Here is a 19,986-nt window from a genome sequence, read left to right as displayed (position 1 = left end):
TATGGCTCAAGCTTCTTCCACTGTTTTAAATGCCACATTGTGTCTCTTTATAGTCAGATTTAGACGCAGATTCTCTGCTACATTGCTCAACATTATGTCTCTAAATGATTTGCTCCCCAGCGTGAAAGGAAAGGTTTACACCACGTTACTGACTGTGTGGTTTGTTTTTTTGTTTGTGTGACATCAGGGTCTGTTGTGTTAATGTCATGTGTCGTGCTGACAGAGTCAGGAGAGGATCCAGGACTGAATGTGACCCACAAAGAGGTTAAGAGAGACACAGCAGGCAGGAGGCCAGGAGAGAGCGACACAACACAATCCACTGCCAAGGTTTCACACCTACACGCACACTGCCATATTGCAAGAGGTTACTCAGCTGGCTGGCATAAAGATCCATACCACAGAACCAGCTGACTGACATTAACAGCCTCTGGTATTGGCAAAGGACAAGGAGCAGCCTGTCACAGCAGGAGAGGGCATGATGGGAACAGTGGGGGAGCAAAGAGCCAGAATCTGTCTCAGAGGAGAGACAAGACTGGCACTGACGCTGATGGAGGGTTAAAATGACAAACTGGTGCTCTAGCTCTGATTACCACTGAGAGGCTGACTAGAGGAGGGAGAGATGATGTTTTCATCGTCATTATTCACCTATACAATCCGGGGAAGCTCAGTTACAGAGACTCATTAGTTTGATCCACAATTAGACACTAATGATTTCACCCTGACTTTCTTTAACTGTAACTACAATTGTAGAATGTTAAAGTACAGTTCTGGAATGTTCCATCTGTGTAATATTATGACTTCAACTTATCATTCTAGAATTTGAAATATCACTGAACATTCAAGGTCTTTAACTGAACAACTGAGAATTTCAAGATAACATTCTAGAACTGTGCCCTTTCTAGATATGCAAGGTTGACATTTGTATGTAAGTTAACATTCAGAACCATGAACTGTAACTTAACATTTTACAGTGAAACATTCAAAAACATTAACATTCTCGTACTTTACATTCCAGAACTGTAGATTCTAAAATTGTAACGGTCACAGTTCAGAGTTACAGAATGTTACACTTCCAACATTCTAGGAGTTGAACTTAACATTCTACAATTTTAACTTTGAAAACCAAATTTCATGTCACATTCTAGAACCACACCTTAATATTCCAGAACTGACTCTTTGAGAGTTCCATGTCACTCTTGCTTTGTGTTGTAGTAAGAGCTTTTAAGAAAGTATTTTTTTTTTTTTTTTTTTTTTTTTTTTTTTTTATACTGGATACAGCCTTAATGTTGCTGTGCCTCCAGTTTCTCGGTCTTCAGTGTGTCTGCTGTAGTTCTTCTTCAGCTCCAATAGTGTCCAGAAAAAAACACTTACACCATGTTGATGGTGTGGGTGAAGTGTCAAAGGTGTCGTCCCATTTGCCTGGGAATTTGTGTGTTTCAGTGAAAGCTCTGTTTACACCTCGACTTGCCAGTGAAACCTTAAAGCTCTTCCACATCTTCCTGTGGCTGAAGGTCAGTGTGGGGAGTGTAAAATGACACATCTTTAAAGTGACAGTAATTAACTCACTGCTGGTGGCTTGTTGCCATATATTCATCATTTATACTGGATTGTTGGTAACGTAGAAACAAATTTTCCCTCTCCTCCAACAGCTCCATCATTATCAACTGAAACCACTTTGTTAGAGACGGCTGCTGCTGTGGTCCAGCAGGGAGCCATTTCTAAGTAATCAATACAAATCACTGATCCTCCACCTCCACTGCAGATTGAAATGGAAAATGAAAAGCAGTGAGAGTGGGCTGTGCTGGAGAAGCTCAGCTGTGGCTGAAGGTTAGCGGACCATGAAAAAAGCAAATGTACAGTTGTCAGACTTAAAATAATGAGTGTTTCTTTTTGCATATGTTTTGTTTTGTTGTTGTATTTTCCTTCCCTGTGAACACAATTAGTGAGTGATGAGAGCAGAGTAAATAGAGAGAGGAGTAATGTCTTGGAGGAATCAATAGATCTCATTCAACAGATGTTCTTTCTTACGGATCTAATCTTCAGAACATGAAAAAGAAGTATTTTGTTGAATCCATCAATATTTAATTACAAGAAAATGTAAATTACCATTGAAACAAATAATTGAATGATGTGATATGGAAGAGCTTCTAATTCTGATTCCACTGAACATTTAGCCTCGTTTAGACTGGTTTTTTTTTTCAATTTTTTTTTTCTACTCGTTAGTGAGTAACTTTAGCTTTGGCTTATCCACAAGCTGTGTGATATTAGCAGCATAACAATGTTTTCTATAGTTTGTTTGAATATTGGATATGTGATAAAGTCCAGAGGCCTCGTCCTCCCTGGTGAAACTGAAGTGTAAATGCTTATTGAGCAGCTCTGAATACCTGTAATCCCACAGAGCCCTGGGGTGGCAGCATTAGAGAGGGAGATGACACAGACCCTCCATAAAGAGGCTGAGTGCACTTTCATTCAACAGATTCCTGTTGGCTATTTAAAGTACAACAATAAACAAGAACCAAGATTGTTGTAGATCTGTTTTGTTTTAACACAGTTTATGACGGAGCTGTAACATTACAACCCTTTAAGGAATCATTATTTAGCTTCTGGCTGTGAAAGTCAGAGGAGAGAGAGATCCAGCGCTGCTATTTTCCTCTTCTCATCCCTCTGCAAGATGAGTCACAGTGATGAAAGTTGCCTTTTCTCTCCTTGGGAATAAGTAGTTTATAAAAACTGCCAAAACTATTTTCTCCATTTACATTTCAGACTTGTTGCGAGTTCTGAGTATGAAATAAAATGAAAGTCATAACCACCACTTTTGTCTCTTGATGAGGAAAATGTAAACTTTTGAATTTTTGTGAGTGGTTGAAATTCTACTCATTTTAAATGACTGTGAAGAGAAAAGCTCTCTGCAACACTCCTCATATTTTCCAAAGCGCACAGGGACCCTCAACCTTTCTCTCCACTCTTCCATTTTAGTTGACAACCTCTTCATTTCTACATGGCACAAACTCTCTGCTTTGTTAATGATGTCTAATTACACTGAAGTGTGAGGTGAGAGCAGATTCTTCCATGTCACCAGAGTTGAGAGGCTTCTCATCAGATGAGTTGTCCACATCAAATCTACAATAACTCAGTTTTAACATTATGACTTATCTTGTTAATTCACAGCATTTCAGAGCTACATTGAAAAGGATGTACAGTTTTACTCATCACTGCATTTTGTATGAGATCACTGAAATTATGAGTAAATTTAAGTAAATTTTTGCTACCTTGGTCAAAGGGAACTATAAACACATGGCATTACACTAAGAGGTGATCAGTAACCAGACTGTCATCCTGTGTCACTGTTGAGGTGGTCAAGAGGAACCACAGAGCCAGCTGTTTTTTGTTTTTCACCTTTCACACTTGTGTGAGTTTTATTTGGTGTGTCTGATCTTTTGTGGGAAATTCAGGTTCTTTGAAAAGTGAAGTTTGAAGGAAAAAGAGGATGTTGAAGAATTAATGAAGGAGGCGTTCAGGGGCGTTTCAGGCAGTGTTTGAGTGCGTTGACCTTGTTCAGTCTTTGTTGTTTGGATTAGGTTGTTATCGTTCCCGGTTCTCCTTACAGCAGATACCTGTGTGAGCCGTCTAACCATGTTGGCCTTGTGTTGTACGTTTGTGTTATCAGACAGCCGTAAACTCTGGATGCTCATATTTTACACAGAAACCTTCAGGCTGAAACTGGAGCAGGTTGGACTTTGGAGAGAGCTGCGTGTGCTTAATGAGAGTTGCTGGCAATAAAACACACACACACACAAGGAGAGCTCTCTTCATGTGTTTATGTGCAGTGTATGTGTGAGTGTGTGTGTGTGTGTAACAGTATCTCTGTGGTGAGATAGTGGGATAAAGTAGGAAGTGTCCTGGCTGACTAACACAGATCAGCCGCTGGTCTTCTCTCCCCCCAGAGGATCCTGTTCATCTTCTTGTTGAAACACTCGCTCTGTTCCTCTCCTCTCTCCTCTGCAGCATCTCAGCTTCCTCCCCACAGAGTCTCCTCCTCTTTGTCTCTCCTCATTAAGGAAAACATGAAACCTCACTTCTCATATTTACCTCAGAAATGGCAATTACACAGTATCTACTGTATGTTTTGTTTTATCACGTTTTACATCACAATGTTGAATAGAACAAATAAAAACTGTGAATAGTTATGTTACAGTCATAAAAATATTTTTTCATGGTGATTTCCATAGGAATGTCCAAGTCAATAGAGAAATATTCTCCTCTCTTGGTGAAACAGCCAACGTTACATGAAGATCATGAACAGTATGTCCTAGTTTGTTAGACAATTAACCGGATTTCTCAAATCCGACTCATCAAGTTCAGGATTGGGTGAAAGATAAGACCAGACGGTGTTACCTCTATGTCTCCATTTACTTTTGACACATTTCTTACTGTTGGTTTGAATCTTTTCCCTGAATGTGAATCTTTCAGTATAAGAGGTCAGTTTCTGGTTAAACTGATTGTCCACTTTAAATTTGTGCCATTATTTTCTACAATGAGTTGTCATGCTGGTGGTTATCTGTGCTGGTTACTGTCAGATTTCTTTTCCAGTCAGACCGGACCCCTCTGACTGTCAGAGGTGATATATTTGTGCTTGTAGCTCTGCTTGTTGGCAGCAGGGCAGGTCTGCTGGTCTGACTGTGAACTGGACCCAGTATGCTGCTTCATGACGTCCTGATGGGAGCTCTGGAAAGTTACAGGGCAGTGCAACAGCACTGTGGCAGCTGGCCTGAGAGGCTGGTCAGGGTGTTTGAGTGTAAGTTAAAGAGTGGAAATAAAATTATGTATATCAAGAATGGCCTGACAGAGACAGTGAATCTGCCTGGTTCTTAGTTTTTTTTTTTTTTTTTTTTAAATAACGTCAGTATGTTTTTCTGCAGTGTCTCAATAAGAGCCTTGTGTGCGTCTCCTCGATCTCCCTCAGCTCTCAGTTCTTGTGCGTCCTCTGTCTTCTGTTTTCTTACACACAGTTGATCCATCCAGTAAAGAACTTACATCACATGTGAACCTGGAAATGACTCAGTCACCCAGTGATTAGACACATTGATTTTACACAGTCATGCTTCAGCCGTCAGTTTCTCTGTTCTGAAGTCTTTGAGTTACCAGTTATCCATCTTATTCTGTACTTTCTCAGTCTCCACACCAAAACCCTCCAGTCAGGGCTGTCTGTGTGCCGTGTTTTCAGCCTTGGGATCAATTAAACACTAAAGTGAATGGAGGCTGGGTGCTGTCGAAAGGTCCCACAGGGGCTGCTTACACGTCACAGCTGATGGAGCTCAGACTCTCCTCTCCTGACTCTGCTCTGCCTTCCTCCACTGAATATGGGGAGAAGAAAAGAAGGAGAGTGAATGAGAAGGAAACATATCAACACGCAAGAATGTCATCAACATACAGTAGAAGTGACGAAGGCTCACAGAGACAGACATGTGGTTAAACTGCAGACAGGGAGAATCAGACCGGTGAATGCAGACAGACAGTGTCAGGTCCAGGAGACAGTGCTCACTTCTCAATCAGCTGAACTCAGATCAGTGTTTCAGGATGACTTGAATGTTTGAAGAAGAGCTTTGAAATAACAGAAGGTGACAGAGCTGTTTTCACTCTTGAGTCAGTCACACACTGTTTCTCCTCTCATCTCATTCTGTCATTGGTTCAGTCGTCCTCTGAGAGAAAAGCTGTTCTGTTGTGACTGATACTGACAGGAGATCAGATCAAACCTCTGAGCAGAGGAAATTATACAAACATCATCTGCTCACTGGACCTCTGTGCTCAGACAGATGTGAACAGAGAGCAAACAGAGTTAAGGAGGTTAGTCAGGTTTGGTTCAGGCTGTTAAATCCTATGAAGATATGATCTACTGTGCTGTGATTAGGAGGTTATGCTTTGTTATTTAATGTTGCTCTGTATGTTCTACTCTCACAGTCTACATGTTCATCTTCACAACCACCAGATACATTGTTAGCCTTTAAACAAAGTTCAGTGGGAGCTGGATTTTACACAGTGGCTCGAGCTGTGAAGGAATTTGTGTGTGTATATAAAAAAAGTATGAGCCCTGGAAATAAAACCAGTAAATGGATTTGCAGTAGGCCATTCAATTCTGGGTAATAAGTCTGAAAATGAAAAATATATCATTGTTTTTCTCTTTCCAAATGAGTGGGTTAGATAACTGGGTCTAACTGCACCATAGAAGACGCCATTACAGCTGTTTCCAGCAACATCTGTGATTCACAAACACTGAAGCTGGTGGCTGGAATATTTTAACAACAGCTTGTTTAAAATATAAAAATGTAACATTTATGTATGTTTAGAACATTGCACTTGTATCTCAAACTGAAATGGCCAGATGCCACAAGGGAGGGGTGAGAAACCACTCAACATGCTCTTCATTTTGTTAGAGAGTTTAGTTCCTGATGCATTGATACCAGTAACTTCTGAAGCTTGTTTTAATGTTTGTGTAGTAGTATAGAAATCAGCTAAAACATCTCTCTTTGTAGTCTAGAGAATTACTCATCAAGACCTAAATGCTTTAAACGATACAAGTGTGATATCATGATATGATATTGAAGGGGACAGAGCTCAGCTCCGGCTCAATTAAACCCCTGGTTTAAAGCAAAGCATTTGCTACTGATAGCACCAGAGCTAGCACAGCTAGCTTTCTGGCTCTTGAGACCCTCATCCTCCTTGTAATGTCTCATTATACTGACTTTCCTTTAAAAACAGGACTTTCTGCAGAGTTCTGTGATCTATACAAAATGAATTATTTTTTAAATGTTTTCTTTATAATCAACACTGACTACAGAAGTGACTATGAGAGTGACTCTGCCCTGTTGGAGATCTGCACTGTGGGCCCGTTTTACATTATCGCTTCAAAGTAAATCTCCAAGAACATGTTGTATTCTCACTGAGCTGTGATCAAGGCCTTTCTGTGTTAAGGCCTGTACAGTCTCTCTGGAGTACCATCCTACTGAGAACTGGTTTTTCTGGTGCACAGAAAAATCCCAGACTCACTCAAAATGTACAAAACTGTATCACCGTGCTAAGTGATATATAAATGGAATAAGATCATGTGGGAGTGATATAATTATCAGATATCAGCACATTGATGTAGTTTGACTGGATTTAATTAGCTTCATAGATACTGTCTGCTCATAAAAACTGGAAGGCAATAAGTGTGATTTCACTGTGACAAGAGCCTCATCATGTACAATGATTATTTTAATATCTACACTGTCTCATAGCTATTACAGTACATACATATTAATATGCATAAGTTCATACATATTCAAAGACGTTGTGAGTGTGATTATCTCTTCATATAAATAGAACATTCGATGGATATTTTTCTCCTCCAGGCAGATTTGCACAGGATCACAGACGTGTTAAGACTGCAGACGGGAGCCAGTCTGGGCCCCATAGTTATCTTGTGTCAAACCTGACATTTCTAAACATTGAACTGGTCAATCCAGTATTTGCTTTTAATCAAACTTCCAAGCAAGATTTCTATATAGGCCCTCATTTTATCACATGGTCCTGACTTGATGCCAGATTAGATAAAATGGTTGTAGGATTAGTAGATTCCTCTTGTCTGACATGTTGGTTTCTCAGATAAGACAGAAATGTCAAGTCTCTAATGTCCAGCGTGATCTTTTGTAGCTACTGACTGTGATATGTTAGATAATGAAGTTACTTTTGCTCACTGGCTCATGAGAAGCTGTAACGTAGTGAGAAATGGCAAAAGAAATGATCTTTTCTCCTCAGTGAATAGTCTAAATCTGGAACAAGGATGAATGTTGTCATGAAAAGCACCATGGGAAACCAGATGGTGGCTGGCAGTTGTGTGCATCTCACATTCATTACAGCAGATATAAGAGAGTGGAGATAGTCCACTTCAGTCACTTTTCTCTCTGATAACTGAACAACAGTGTTTCATTCACTTTAGTGTTTCATTCACTCTATTTCTGTCAGAATTTACTCACATGAAATGATTAGAAAATGCTCCAATGAGAACATTTGTGAACTGAGGAGAGTTTGGATTTTACTTGCTTTTCCTCGACGACATTGGCTTTATTCAAACAAACCGTCTGCATGATGCAGGTTTATCAGCAGAGGGTTTGTTTGAAGATCTTGAAGAAGTTCTGCATTTAGACAAGTGTTTTTCAAGACATTTCAAGGCAATAAAAACTCCCGGCACTCACAAATGCCCACACAACTTTAGTGCTGCGGATGAAAAACTAGTTTCATTATCAGCTTTGACATTTTCTCCGAGCTTCATTTGTCTTCACTGAGTTTAACCTGTTCACCATGATTTTGTTCTCATCTTCCCCTGGTCTCGTCTTACACCCTGAAATAATGAAGCACATAACACAACAAGCTGATGTGATGTGAGGAATGAGCTGTGATGGATCACCATCCATGATGTTTTTGTGTCTCTGCTGGTTCAGCTGCTTGAGAACATAGTTCCCATTCTGTCTTTGTGCAATCTAATGTGCTCCTCCTCACTTGAATGGATCCCATAGCAGATCTGAGATCAGATCATCAGGGTCGGCTGGAGTATCATCATTATTCAGCTGTCGACCGCTCAGTCCTCTGATTGTAGAGCTGCAGAAAACAAAGAAGCATGAAGAGAGAAAAGAGAAGGAGGAAGAAGAGGAGAGGCTCCGTCATCAGGGTTTGGTCGACTACTGACTGTGTGTGAACTGGGACCATTAATTGAGGAGCAGTGGATGAAGATGAAGATTAACAATCATATGATCATTCAAATAATCATGAAACTACAAACATGACACACACTAAACTACACAAACCTCCTCCTGAGAGGACAGAAGACACCTCACCTCTCTGCTGTGGCCATTTTCAAAAGTTTCCTGATTCTCTGGTTTTTAGTTTTACAGCAGTGACCAGTGTCTTCCCACCTACACAGGTCTCGTTTGACAACACATCATGTAATTATCTGTGACAACCAGCCACAATTAAATATAGTTGATGTATCAAGTTAGAAGGAAATTCTCAGTTACATTACATTACAATCATTGTTTTCTTTTTTAAGATATTATTTTGGGCATTTTTTGCCTTTATTGATAGGACAGTAGAGAGTGACAGGAAGGGGGCGAGAGAGAGGGGGAATGACAGGACAGAGAAGAGTCGGGCCGGTCGGCAGTCGAACCGGCACTCAGCTGCTAAGAGCATCCGCTCTTGCACGTGGTACACGCCCTAACCACTCCGCCATCGGGCTGCCCCAACAGTTAATTGTTTTCATACCAGAGGTCAACCATGAAAACATCATGTTAATGCTTGTAGTTTCATTTCAGAATGATTCAGTTGGAGGCATCACTTCCTGTCAGTCAAACCATGTGCTTCACACTGGCATCAGATTACAGCTCAGTTTGTTTTGTCTGTGCTGCAAGAACAAGTGAAAATGCAGCAGGAGTAGTTTTGCTCTCAGAAGGTGATGTGCTGTTGATGGCTGCAGCTACATGGTCAAGATGTTTGTCAGGCAGATAAATAAGAGACACTGTACTTTCAGATACACTGCAGACTGTTGTTAGGTGTGTGTGTCCATCCATTCTATAGATCCAGACTTTGTGTTGGTCTCTTTTCTGCTCCCTCCGATTCATGTCCTAAACAAGTGTCTGTGTGTGGTGTCTTTAAGATGGTTCACTTCATGCTGATGATTCTCTGTCTGTTTTTTTTGGTGCTGTCTCCTGATCTGCTCCATCCTGAACCTTCATCTGTGGATCTTGAAACACAGGTAAAACACAACTAATTCATATATAAATGTACGTATGAGGCTGTGTGCTTGTTTGATGGTCTACTTGCCTGCTGTGGGCACATCTGGCTCCACTGCTTTACTTGCTGCTGTTTTGAAGGGTAAACGATGACTTAAAAAAGGTTGTTTTCTGATGCATTTCAGTTCTTCCAGCTTCCTCCTGTGTTGAGTTTGACCAGTTGCTGCTTGTTTGTGTTATTTCATCACATGCAGTGACAGCCATATGTTTATGTGAGGAATTGCATTCATCGGGTTTGGCTGCCTTGGTACCAGAGCAGCTCACAGCCTGGACCCACAGACCATTATAACGGCTGCACACCAGACCTCATTTTAAGAACGCTAAGAAGGTGTGTGTGTGGAATCCAGTGTTTCCTGCTGTAGGCGGTCTAAAGTCGAAGGACGTGTAGGCAGCAGCACTGGAGCAGCTTGTCATTATTCATGAGGATTTGGCCCCACTGTGACGTTTTACATGTTGGTCAAGGTGCCTGTGTAATTCTTCAATTGTGCAGTGTGTAGCGGGAGAGTTATCTCAGACAAAGGTCGATGTTTGTTGCTGCTATGCTCATGTAGAGTGTTTAGTCAGCTTCAGTCAGACTCACACTGAAACCCTGCTGTGCTGCCAGATGATTGATTTCCATGTTTTCTATTCCTGAGGGCAAATAACACATTTACTTTAATTGTGTGTTGTGTTTTACTGGAAACGTCGACTGCCTAAAGAAATGTTGATAGATGAATACATGGAGACATCTAATGTGACAGTAGCCAGAATAGAGAGTGAACAGGCAGGTAGTAAGTAGTCTGACAACAGTTTCCCACACACAGCAGCTGCACTGTGTCACAGTCCACACACACTGCTCACATTTTTATCAGGAGCTGAGTCCTTTGAGTTAAATCCTAGCTCCCAGCAACCCTGTGGTGACTCTTGTGCTACATGTGGACCATCGATGCAGTAAAACTGAATTTATTATTGAATCTGTTAATAACACCATTTTAAATCAGGGAGTTAGAGGTGTGATCATGTACTGCAGCAGTCATTCATGCTTGATGGTCTAATCCTGAATCCACAAATGTTTGCTGTTCCTTTAAGAGGATGAGGTGGATATGTACAGTCCATGACTGTGGGATTCTCCATGTTAAAATAAAAAAAAAAAATAAAAAAATGACAGTTGCATCCCTTGCATGGTTTGGAGTTGAGACGATGGCAGTGTTTGACAGAGCCAGACAAAGTGTGGAAGTTGTCAGAAACAGTTAGACATGGTCAACATGGTCAGTGGTCTTAATCTGGAGGGAGGACTGGGTCTGACAGGAAGTGTGGAGGAGAACAAACTAACAAGTCTGCAGAGACTCAACAGGAGAATCCTCAGGAGAACAGCTGAGCTCTCTGCTCCTCTGTTCAGTCAGTTCAGGAAATGCAGCTGAATCCAGCAGCTGGATGCTGCACAGAGATCAACCCTGTGTGTAGGTGCAGGAGTAACTTGATTAAAGGTTGAGCTTTGACTCTGTGTTTGCAGAGATGTTAAATTAAACAGCTGATCAGAACAGAATGAGGGTCCATAAACAACAAGGTCACAGATCCACAGGTTTCACCTTGTTTATTTTCTGTTGAGGTTTTAGTGACCTGCAGCAAACAGGACGTGTGTCAGTGACACTGTTGAACTCACTGACAGATACATTCAATAAACAGGAGAAAAAATGTCAGATGTCAGGATTTCTTAGACAAACATGTTGTTTGGATTGGATCCACTGTCAGAGTGTTTTCTGCCCCAGAGGACCAGGAGCCCTTCATGTTGTGTAGCCCAGGGATGTTGAACAGCCTTATCAAAGATATGCATCCATGTTGCAAACACACACACACACCCTCTGACACTACGAGGGAAGCTCGAACTCTTCCTCTTTTCTTTTGTCTCTAGTAATTCAGTGAGTCTTTTTCCCTTCAGACAAACTACAGAAAATACAATGACAGCTTTACTGTTGAGTTAAAATGAGACAAGTTAAATGATCCTGAGTCAATCAGGAACATTTCGTGTCAGAATATGAAGTGACTATGTCTATGTGTAAATGTCTGGATCCTCTTTTCATGCTGGTTTCAGATGAGTCTGTGTGATGGAGGACAACAAGTTGAGGCTATGAAATCTCAGCTGACATGCAGACTGGATTCTTGCTCTAAGTCTCCACATACATATAGAAGAGTCAATGAAATCAACTCCAAATGTTTACAGAATTATGATTTCAATATAGATCTGTCTGATCAAAGAATAAACAAACACTATGGATCTGACCGGCTGTTTGATTTAACTTTCATTTCTGCATTCTTTCCTCGCTGCATTGTTGACGTGTGCTGTCTAAAGGTGGAATTAGAATTAACAGCCCCGGGTTGGTAATTTAAAGAACACATTATATTTCAAATTGAATTGAATGCCAGTAGTTATCATGAGGGTGGCATTTTATGTTGCCATGGTGTTTAATACCAGCAATGACTTTAACAGGCCATGAGAGAGAGGTCATATGACACACAAAGGGAGACGAGGGGAACAAAAAGACGGAGTGAGAGAGATTTAGTCACTGTACAGCCTCCTCTCATTCTCAGCCTCCATGTTGAAACCCTCGATGTCTGTGAGCTGCATGAAGAATGATGCTGTGACAGTTTGTCAAAGCTAAAAGGTTTGTGCTGTGGAGCTTCAGATATACACTTCAGGCTGTCATGGTCAGACATCTATGAGACCTATACAAGACCGAGAGGAGGAGGAGGAGGAAGAGAAGAGAGTCACAGAGAGAAAGATGAACACATCTGCCCTTGAAACACAGTCAGTGTGCTGGACTTCTACAGCAGTGATGGAGAAAGATGAACACACAGCAAGACATTCAGTGCTGGAAATGTGAAAGGAGGGAAATTGAAACTCTATATAAGTTATAATGGACACATCAATGTGTGGATTTATGTGCTAATTAAGATGTTAGTGCTGACACAGTTCTTTAATGTTAATGTTAATGAAAGTTCACATGTAATTTCTCTCTGTCAGTTGTGTGCTATGATTTCTTTTCTCTCTTTACACTTATTACAGTAACACGAAACGAGTCAGAAGCTGTTGTTGGTAACAGCTGTCTTCACAGCAGACAGTTTGAGCTGTCAGAGCAGATGTAATGACATTAACGACGGCTGCAGTTCATTTAGGTGTCCCGCCTCCATGGCCCTGGTTCCCTGGTTATTGTGTGAGCTGGATCACTGTCATGGCTCACTGGGACACTGTTAGTGTTGTTAGTTCCACCTGTGCTTCTCTGCTGTGACAGGATTTGGTATCATTTTCACATCAGTTTTATTTCCTGATTTCATTTCATCTTCAACTTTACTTTGCTTCTTTTATTCTTGACTGTTTCTGCTGTCACCAGTGAAATATGTTTAACCAGCAAACTGAAAACAAACAAATAAAGAATATACGTCTGAACGTTCGTCTGCACTAACACAGTAGAATATTTGCTTGGAGCAACTTTTCCTTTGTTACTTCTTTTCCACATGATTAAAGCAGGTTTCATTTTTCTAGGTGCACAGCGACACAACCTTTATCTATTTGAATAATTCACGACTCGGCCCAGAGTCGTCCAACTTTACACATTAACTGATGCTAAATGTTCCCTGCTGCTGTACACGGAGCTCTTGGAGAAGTGCGGAATTATTCAGTGTTTGTCATTTAGAAAATACATTTCATCACTGTTCTGTCATTTCTTAACCACATTGTGTTCTTATTAAGTGGCCTCAACAAGTCTGAATGTAAAAAGAATACAGAGATAGGAAATATGTTATAAATGCAACACTTTTGTTTTTACTCCAGTTTTTATGAGTTGAACAACATTTGACAGAAATAAACCTTTTGTCTGCTTAGAAAAAAAAGTCTCAGATATTTAATTTCACTCATCAAAAATGGGAGCAAAACCCAAAGTGTTGCACTTATATTTTGGTTGAGTGCATTTATATTTCTATTGTGTGGAGAAGTAGTATGAAGATTTAGACAAAGTTCCTGTAGTGTAACATCTGAGCTTTTCAGGAGCAGCACCAGTGAACACAGAAGGTGCAGCAGCAAAACACTGAGATCTTGTCCAGTCCACCAGCCAAACTGCTGAAATACCAAATCTATTAATCCATCCAACTAACATCAGCCCATCACCATATCAGTGCAAGTGAGGACAGTTATCCTGCAGGAGAAGCTTGCATCACCTCCGAATAGTCAAAATGCAGCACAGGTGAGTCCATGAGGACAAAACTGTCTCAGCAGAGGCAGATTTCCTGCTCACTTTGTCCTTTTGAAAAACTAACAACTGATCAGCATCTTCGACCAAACCAAATCTGCAGATACCATTAGTATGAAACCCTACAAAGACACTGCATTGAGTACATGGTGTGGTTGTGTGATAATTTGCTGTCATTCCCCTGCACAGTGTCAGCGATGATCCAGAGCTGCAGCTGAAGTGTTCATCAGTGTCTCCACAAGGACGACTCTGATCCAGATGCCTCGAGAAAAACTCTGATCAAAGCTGCTGCTGAAATATTGTCAGACTAAGGAGAATAATAACGTGGGAAATTTCAGAGTTCATTGTTAATTACACAGAAGCTTCCTTGTAGCTGAGTGTCAGTGTTTTTCTCAAACGCCTCTCAGCAGCATGAAAAATAACTTCATTGAAAATCCTTTGAAATCATCCAGTTCAAGCGAAAACATTACAAAGTTGTACAAAAGAGGCTGCAGACAGTAAAGCTCACACAGCTCAGTCTTCAGAGCTGAAAATGTTACTGATTGAACAAACCAAAAGCATCAGTGTGTGGATTTACAATGAGCTAAGATGTTACTGGCACTGTTCTTTAGTTTGATCCATATCAACCTGTGGATCCTTCATCACATATGTATTCACTGCAGTTTCAACTGCCACACGACACAAGAAGCTGGATCACTGTCATGGCTCACTGGGACACTGTTAGTGTGAATAGTTCCACCTGTGCTTCTCTGCTGTGACAAAGGCTCTGGTGTCATTTTCACATCACTGGCTTATTTCCTGATTTCATCCACCTTTTGTTTTGATTCTGTTTCTACTTTTAGCTTTAATTTCAGATTTTTTGTCTCTTTTTTTTTTTTGATGATAAGTTTGAAAGCTGTAAGTGTAAATTAAGTTCAGATCAAGCATGAAACTGTGTATAAGCTTGTCTCTGTCTGAGGAAGGCAATGAAATCAGTGTGACAGAAGGAGCTCCAATAAAATGACATAAACCTATTTAATGTTACAGCTGAGCTGGAGCAGTTCTGGCTCTGTGCACTGAATGTGTATTTGCTCTGCAGAGGCCTTCATGTGAAATCACAGGCATGTTCCCGTCCCCCATCCATGACCATGTTTAGATTAGGACAACTACTTCTCATTCATTGCTGTATCTTTATTGCTGTTTTCTTCATATTTAAAGCTGAAAAGAAGTGTAAATTAATTCATCCATATCATCCTTCATTTAAGAAAATACACATGTCAGCATGTGTGTTTGAAATATCTCCTGTTTAATTTTTGCAATAACCTGGATAAAGCAAAGATAACAGATTGGCTGGTCGTAAAAAAATTAATTGGAATTACCCATTAACATCCTGGGAGAATCCGCAGTGTGTAGACTTCTGCATTTATTTGTACTGACTCTCACCATTACATAAAGCTCACAGCTAATGACAGAATGAAACAGATACAGTGTGAATACTAGATTTAGCTGCACTTCCACTCCTTCAGCATTAAAGGAGGTATATGTAGGTTTCACTCACTGTAGCCTCCAATGTGCCCTGAAGATGTAGCGCTGCTCAGAGGGGGCGTATTATAAACCCTGTCTTGTAAATACAACAATGGCTGAAGCTCTTATCAAGCGACAGTCACCACCGTCGGGTCCCAGCAAGAAACCACATTTTGAGAAAACTTCCAAATAGTCTCTTTAACTTGTGAGTGTTGCGGTGCCTAAATGTAGCCTCATGTTTCCAGCCTGACAGTCACACTATCCATTACACTGTTGTTTAATAACATGTGGATATGTCCTGGACATAAGTGGACAGACAATGAGTTTCCACAGCTTTGGTTAACAAACACCTACCCACAAGACAGGAAGTCTTTTGATCCAGGTCAAGCGTGTGCCAAGACCATTGTTCTGTAAGCAGAGGATCAAATGAACAGTGTAATGCCGTCAGCCTGGGGTGATGAAATATTTCCTGCATGGATGCTGCCAACGATGGCAGAGCTGCTGTTGACAATTTCCAGCTTGCTGCTGACTGTAACCGCGATGCCTCTGTACTGCAGTGGAGCCTGAGAGATCATCAGCAAGAAGCAGAGGAAGCTGGTTTAGTGCCTGACAACCCCTTGCACTCTCTCACGCGATGGTAAACAGGGCTGCAGGGACCCTCTTTAATTATTAATGGGTTACAAATCATTTGGTAGTCATTAATGAATATTTGATTGTGTGTTTAACTGAGGATGGAAAATATTACCACGCTTTGATTTCCCAGCAGCCCTGGAACAAGTAGAAATAATAAATACACAGTAAATGATTGTATAAATGATGTCACTGTGGTATGATAATAGACAAATCATATTGTTGTGTGCTGTAGATCCACACAGAACAGTAGCTTAGCATCATTTCCAGAGGATAGTACTTTACTTTTGAAGATAATACATCTTCACATCTGATTAAAGGATGTCATGCGTTACTTCTGATTATACGATGTTTGGATCCCCAGTGTCCCTTTCTCCTTTTTTATTCATTTCACTGCAGACATCAGCACCATTTTAACAGACATTAGAGTTCATAAGTGTCGTCATGTGGTTAAACAGACTAACTGTAATGTTGGTTTTGTTGTGACATCATTGGGACCCTGGTGATTGTGATTTCTGACTTGCGCATCTCAAAATCTGTGTTTCTCGCAGGCTCGAAATGTCAAACTGTCCCGTGTGCAAACAAACCACCAGCGCTGAGTGAGCTGGAGACACAAACCTAACAGATGTGAGCTGGATGAGTGGCACGTGCACATTTTCACAGAGATCTGTCAGATTATTGCTATAACTCTGACAGAATCAAATTATTTATCTGTTGCCTGGTGTGTGTGTGTGTGTGTGTGTGTGTGTGTGTGTGTGTGTGTGTGTGTGTGTGTGTGTATGATAGTGTGAGGATACACAGTTTTGGCAGCTTCCAGCAACATTTTAGAATTTAGCATCAAAATGCTCCACACTGCAGACTGGAGCTGACAGTCTTATTTAGTCTAGACTTTTTTCATGTCCATGGTCTGACCTCACAGATCTCTCCTCTCTCCAGCCATGACTGTGCTAATCGAGCTGATTTGGCTCATCTCAGGGAGCTGAGAGTTGAATCAATTAGCTTCTTTTGTCTCCCACAGGAACACACTACCTAGACCAGCGTACACTCTGACCAAGCATATTGGATTCACTTTAACACTCGACTGATGCTGGCAGGCTGCCTGCAGGGTGTGAAGTACCAGGGTGGGTGGGTGGGGGGAAGTGTGAGGGGAAAATGATGGGAAGAGAGAGAGAGAGTGACAGGGTGCAGGAAGAGAGAAATTAGGTCCATGTATGAAATATTTATTCTGTTACTTTCACGTTTGTAATTAGACATCAGCAGTAGATGATTCTCTCCAGCCTCCGTCCATTGTTCCACTTTCTGTAAGTTTCTCTGTGTTTCACTGTCTTGTGACAAATGCTCTGTGTTTCAGCTTCGTGTCCTGAATCTAAGTAAGAGCCTGAAGATGAATGAATGTTTCAGTGAAAAATTAGCTGTGATACCACTGGTCTTTCATCAAAGAGCAGATGACGATAAACCGACTGCTTAACCATAGTCTCCACTCACTATGACTTAGTGCTGTAAACTCTTTGTTCTCCTCTCTGATCTTTACTCAACCACTTGTCCTCTTTTTATTCAGCCCATGTCGAGCTTGTGTCTGTCCTGAATTTTAAGGTGCTGCTGGGATATTTCCTCTCACAGAGAGTGATGAGAAGTTTGCTTTTTAACTTACAATAATACTTTGTATTTTTTCACATGGTAGAAATGACTGCCCAGTGTCTGCACACAGCCCTGACTGAGTTCTCTGCCGTCCTGATCCTGGAAACTCCTGAGGTGGGAGATTCTTCCCAGATGCAGAGAGATGACAGCTGTAGATTTTCTGTCTGTCACTCAGAGCTTCATTACATCTGGCATTCAGCAGCTTTTTCTGCTTCCTCCTTCTATCTGTGCCTCAGTCTTCTCCATCTTCCACTGCTCAGCAGCTTGTGTGTCTGTGTGTGCGCATATGTGTGTAACAGTGAGTAACACTTCACTGCGGATCTCCACCAGTTTTCTAGTAATGACCCAGTCAGATGGAGACCGTTGTTATTTATCCGGTTGTTGTATATTTTATAGGCTGAACCCTGGCAGAGCAAAACAACCACATACAGAGAATATAAGTACTATTAGTGTGTCAGAGGTCAGATCCAACATGTATTTCTACCACAGACGTCCTCTGAGGTGAGGAGATCAGTGATTTTTACTGACTGGTTTTAGTTTTTACATCACAAGCTGGAGGATAAAAATGTCTCTGTCTTCCTTCTTCTGGCTGCAGCTGTAAACAGGTGAAGTGTTGTGTAGGTTCAGCCTCAGTGAGTCTGACGTCTTTGAGCTGTCAGAGAATCAGCCTCAGAGCTGGAGAGCCACTGACAACAACAAGATGTTAGTGAGATCAGCCTGTCGTCTTTTCTTAGACCTTTTACAGATAAACTGTGAGTTCGATCAGAATGTCAGGGTGTATCATTTAACACCACCTGTCATGTTGTTCTTACATGATCACCTCCTTTACACTGATGATGTCCTCCTATGATTTACTAGTTTTGTCACCAGAACCTTGTCTGTTCATTAAATAGTGAAGTTGGTTCATCAGAATCATCTTGGTACAAACTCCCAGACTCTTTCTGTCAGTAGGCTGACACTGTTCGCTTCACTAAGAACAGTGACTCTCCTGTTCTCTGTAAAACAGCATCTGCCCAGCACCTGAAACCAAACTAAAGATCTTTTTTATGTTATGTAACTGGAACTATACTCTTCAAAGAGCTGCCTGAATACTTTGATCCTCATATTTGCCTCCTCATCAGGGGACCAGAGACTTCCTCTCCTGATGTTTCATTTGATTAATTAGGACAAATGACAGAATGTAGTTTTCATTAGCAGCTGCTTTGCACTTCACCTTCACAGGGCGTGAGAGAGAAACAGGAACAGTGGAAGGTAAAGATTATGGGGCAAATGATCTGCAATTTAATCCAAAATCACTAATGTGATGATTTGACTTCTGTGTTGTCGAAAAGAGGATTTGCATAGTTCAACCATTTCACACAATGAGACAATCAAACAGCTCCTCCTTACTTCAGGCCTTTCTGCAGATTCCACACAGTGATTTGATCCTTTTCTTTCTCCAGCTCCAACAGTTTTATGCAGCGTGAATAGATATAAATAAACACAGTTCTGTATTGTCTCGGTTGCAGGTCAGTCGAGGCAGAGGAATCTGGAAACTGGCAGAAAATGTATTGAGGTCAGAAACACAGTGTGGTGGTAAATGGCAGCAGAGGCTGAGAAATATGGGAGGTAGAAAGTGTCATGTTCAGAGGCCGTATAGAGACCGGTTAAGAAGCTCAATAGTAGTCGAGGGCAGAGATAAAGATCAGAGGCAAAATGGGAAAATGCTGCTGTGATTTTGAATGTTTGATTCACTGAGATGATCAGAGATCCACATCTGCTCAGTCTGCTTCAGTTTGTCTTATCACACAAAACTCATTTCTTCCTGCTGTCCATATAAATCTGTGTTTTGCTGTGAGCTGACAGATAAGTAGCAGATGAAAATGTTGGTAAAATCAACAGATTTCTGTCATAGAAAAATTTTCCTGCCAGTTGTAATCACCTGATTCAGCCTTGATATCCCAATTGTTCTACAGTGTAGAAGGTTCTGCTCATAATTTAAACAATAAGGTAAAGAATGAAATATTCTTTATTGTAGTTTATCTAGTGACAAGTATTTCAGTGAGTCTTTAAACGTCTTTAATACTGATGTCGAAGATCTTATTAACTGAGATTTTTTAACTTGGAATAATTTTTTTTGCCTGGATCAGTTTTAATTTCAAAGTTTCTGTTGAAGACACTGATCATTCTTC

General features: G+C 40.9%; 1 long non-coding RNA gene across 2 annotated transcripts in view; it reads left to right on the top strand.

Moving 5' to 3' along the window:
- LOC139616752 (uncharacterized) overlaps positions 1 to 16,957 on the top strand; it is a 43,166-nt gene extending 26,209 nt beyond the window's left edge. For both annotated transcript variants that reach the window (XR_011688408.1, XR_011688407.1), the window contains 2 exons: positions 13,843 to 14,038; positions 14,234 to 16,957. This is a non-coding gene — a long non-coding RNA (uncharacterized lncRNA). The remainder of the gene's footprint in view (positions 1 to 13,842; positions 14,039 to 14,233) is intronic.
- Positions 16,958 to 19,986: the final 3,029 nt, after the last annotated feature.

This window comes from Trachinotus anak, unplaced genomic scaffold (genome assembly GCF_046630095.1).
Source record: "Trachinotus anak isolate AG129_WGS33_773 ecotype Australia unplaced genomic scaffold, CSIRO_AGI_Tana_v1 ptg000057l, whole genome shotgun sequence".
NCBI classification, from domain to species: domain Eukaryota; kingdom Metazoa; phylum Chordata; class Actinopteri; order Carangiformes; family Carangidae; genus Trachinotus; species Trachinotus anak.
Note: the sequence above shows the minus strand (reverse complement) of the source record. Positions and strands in the feature narration are given on the sequence as shown.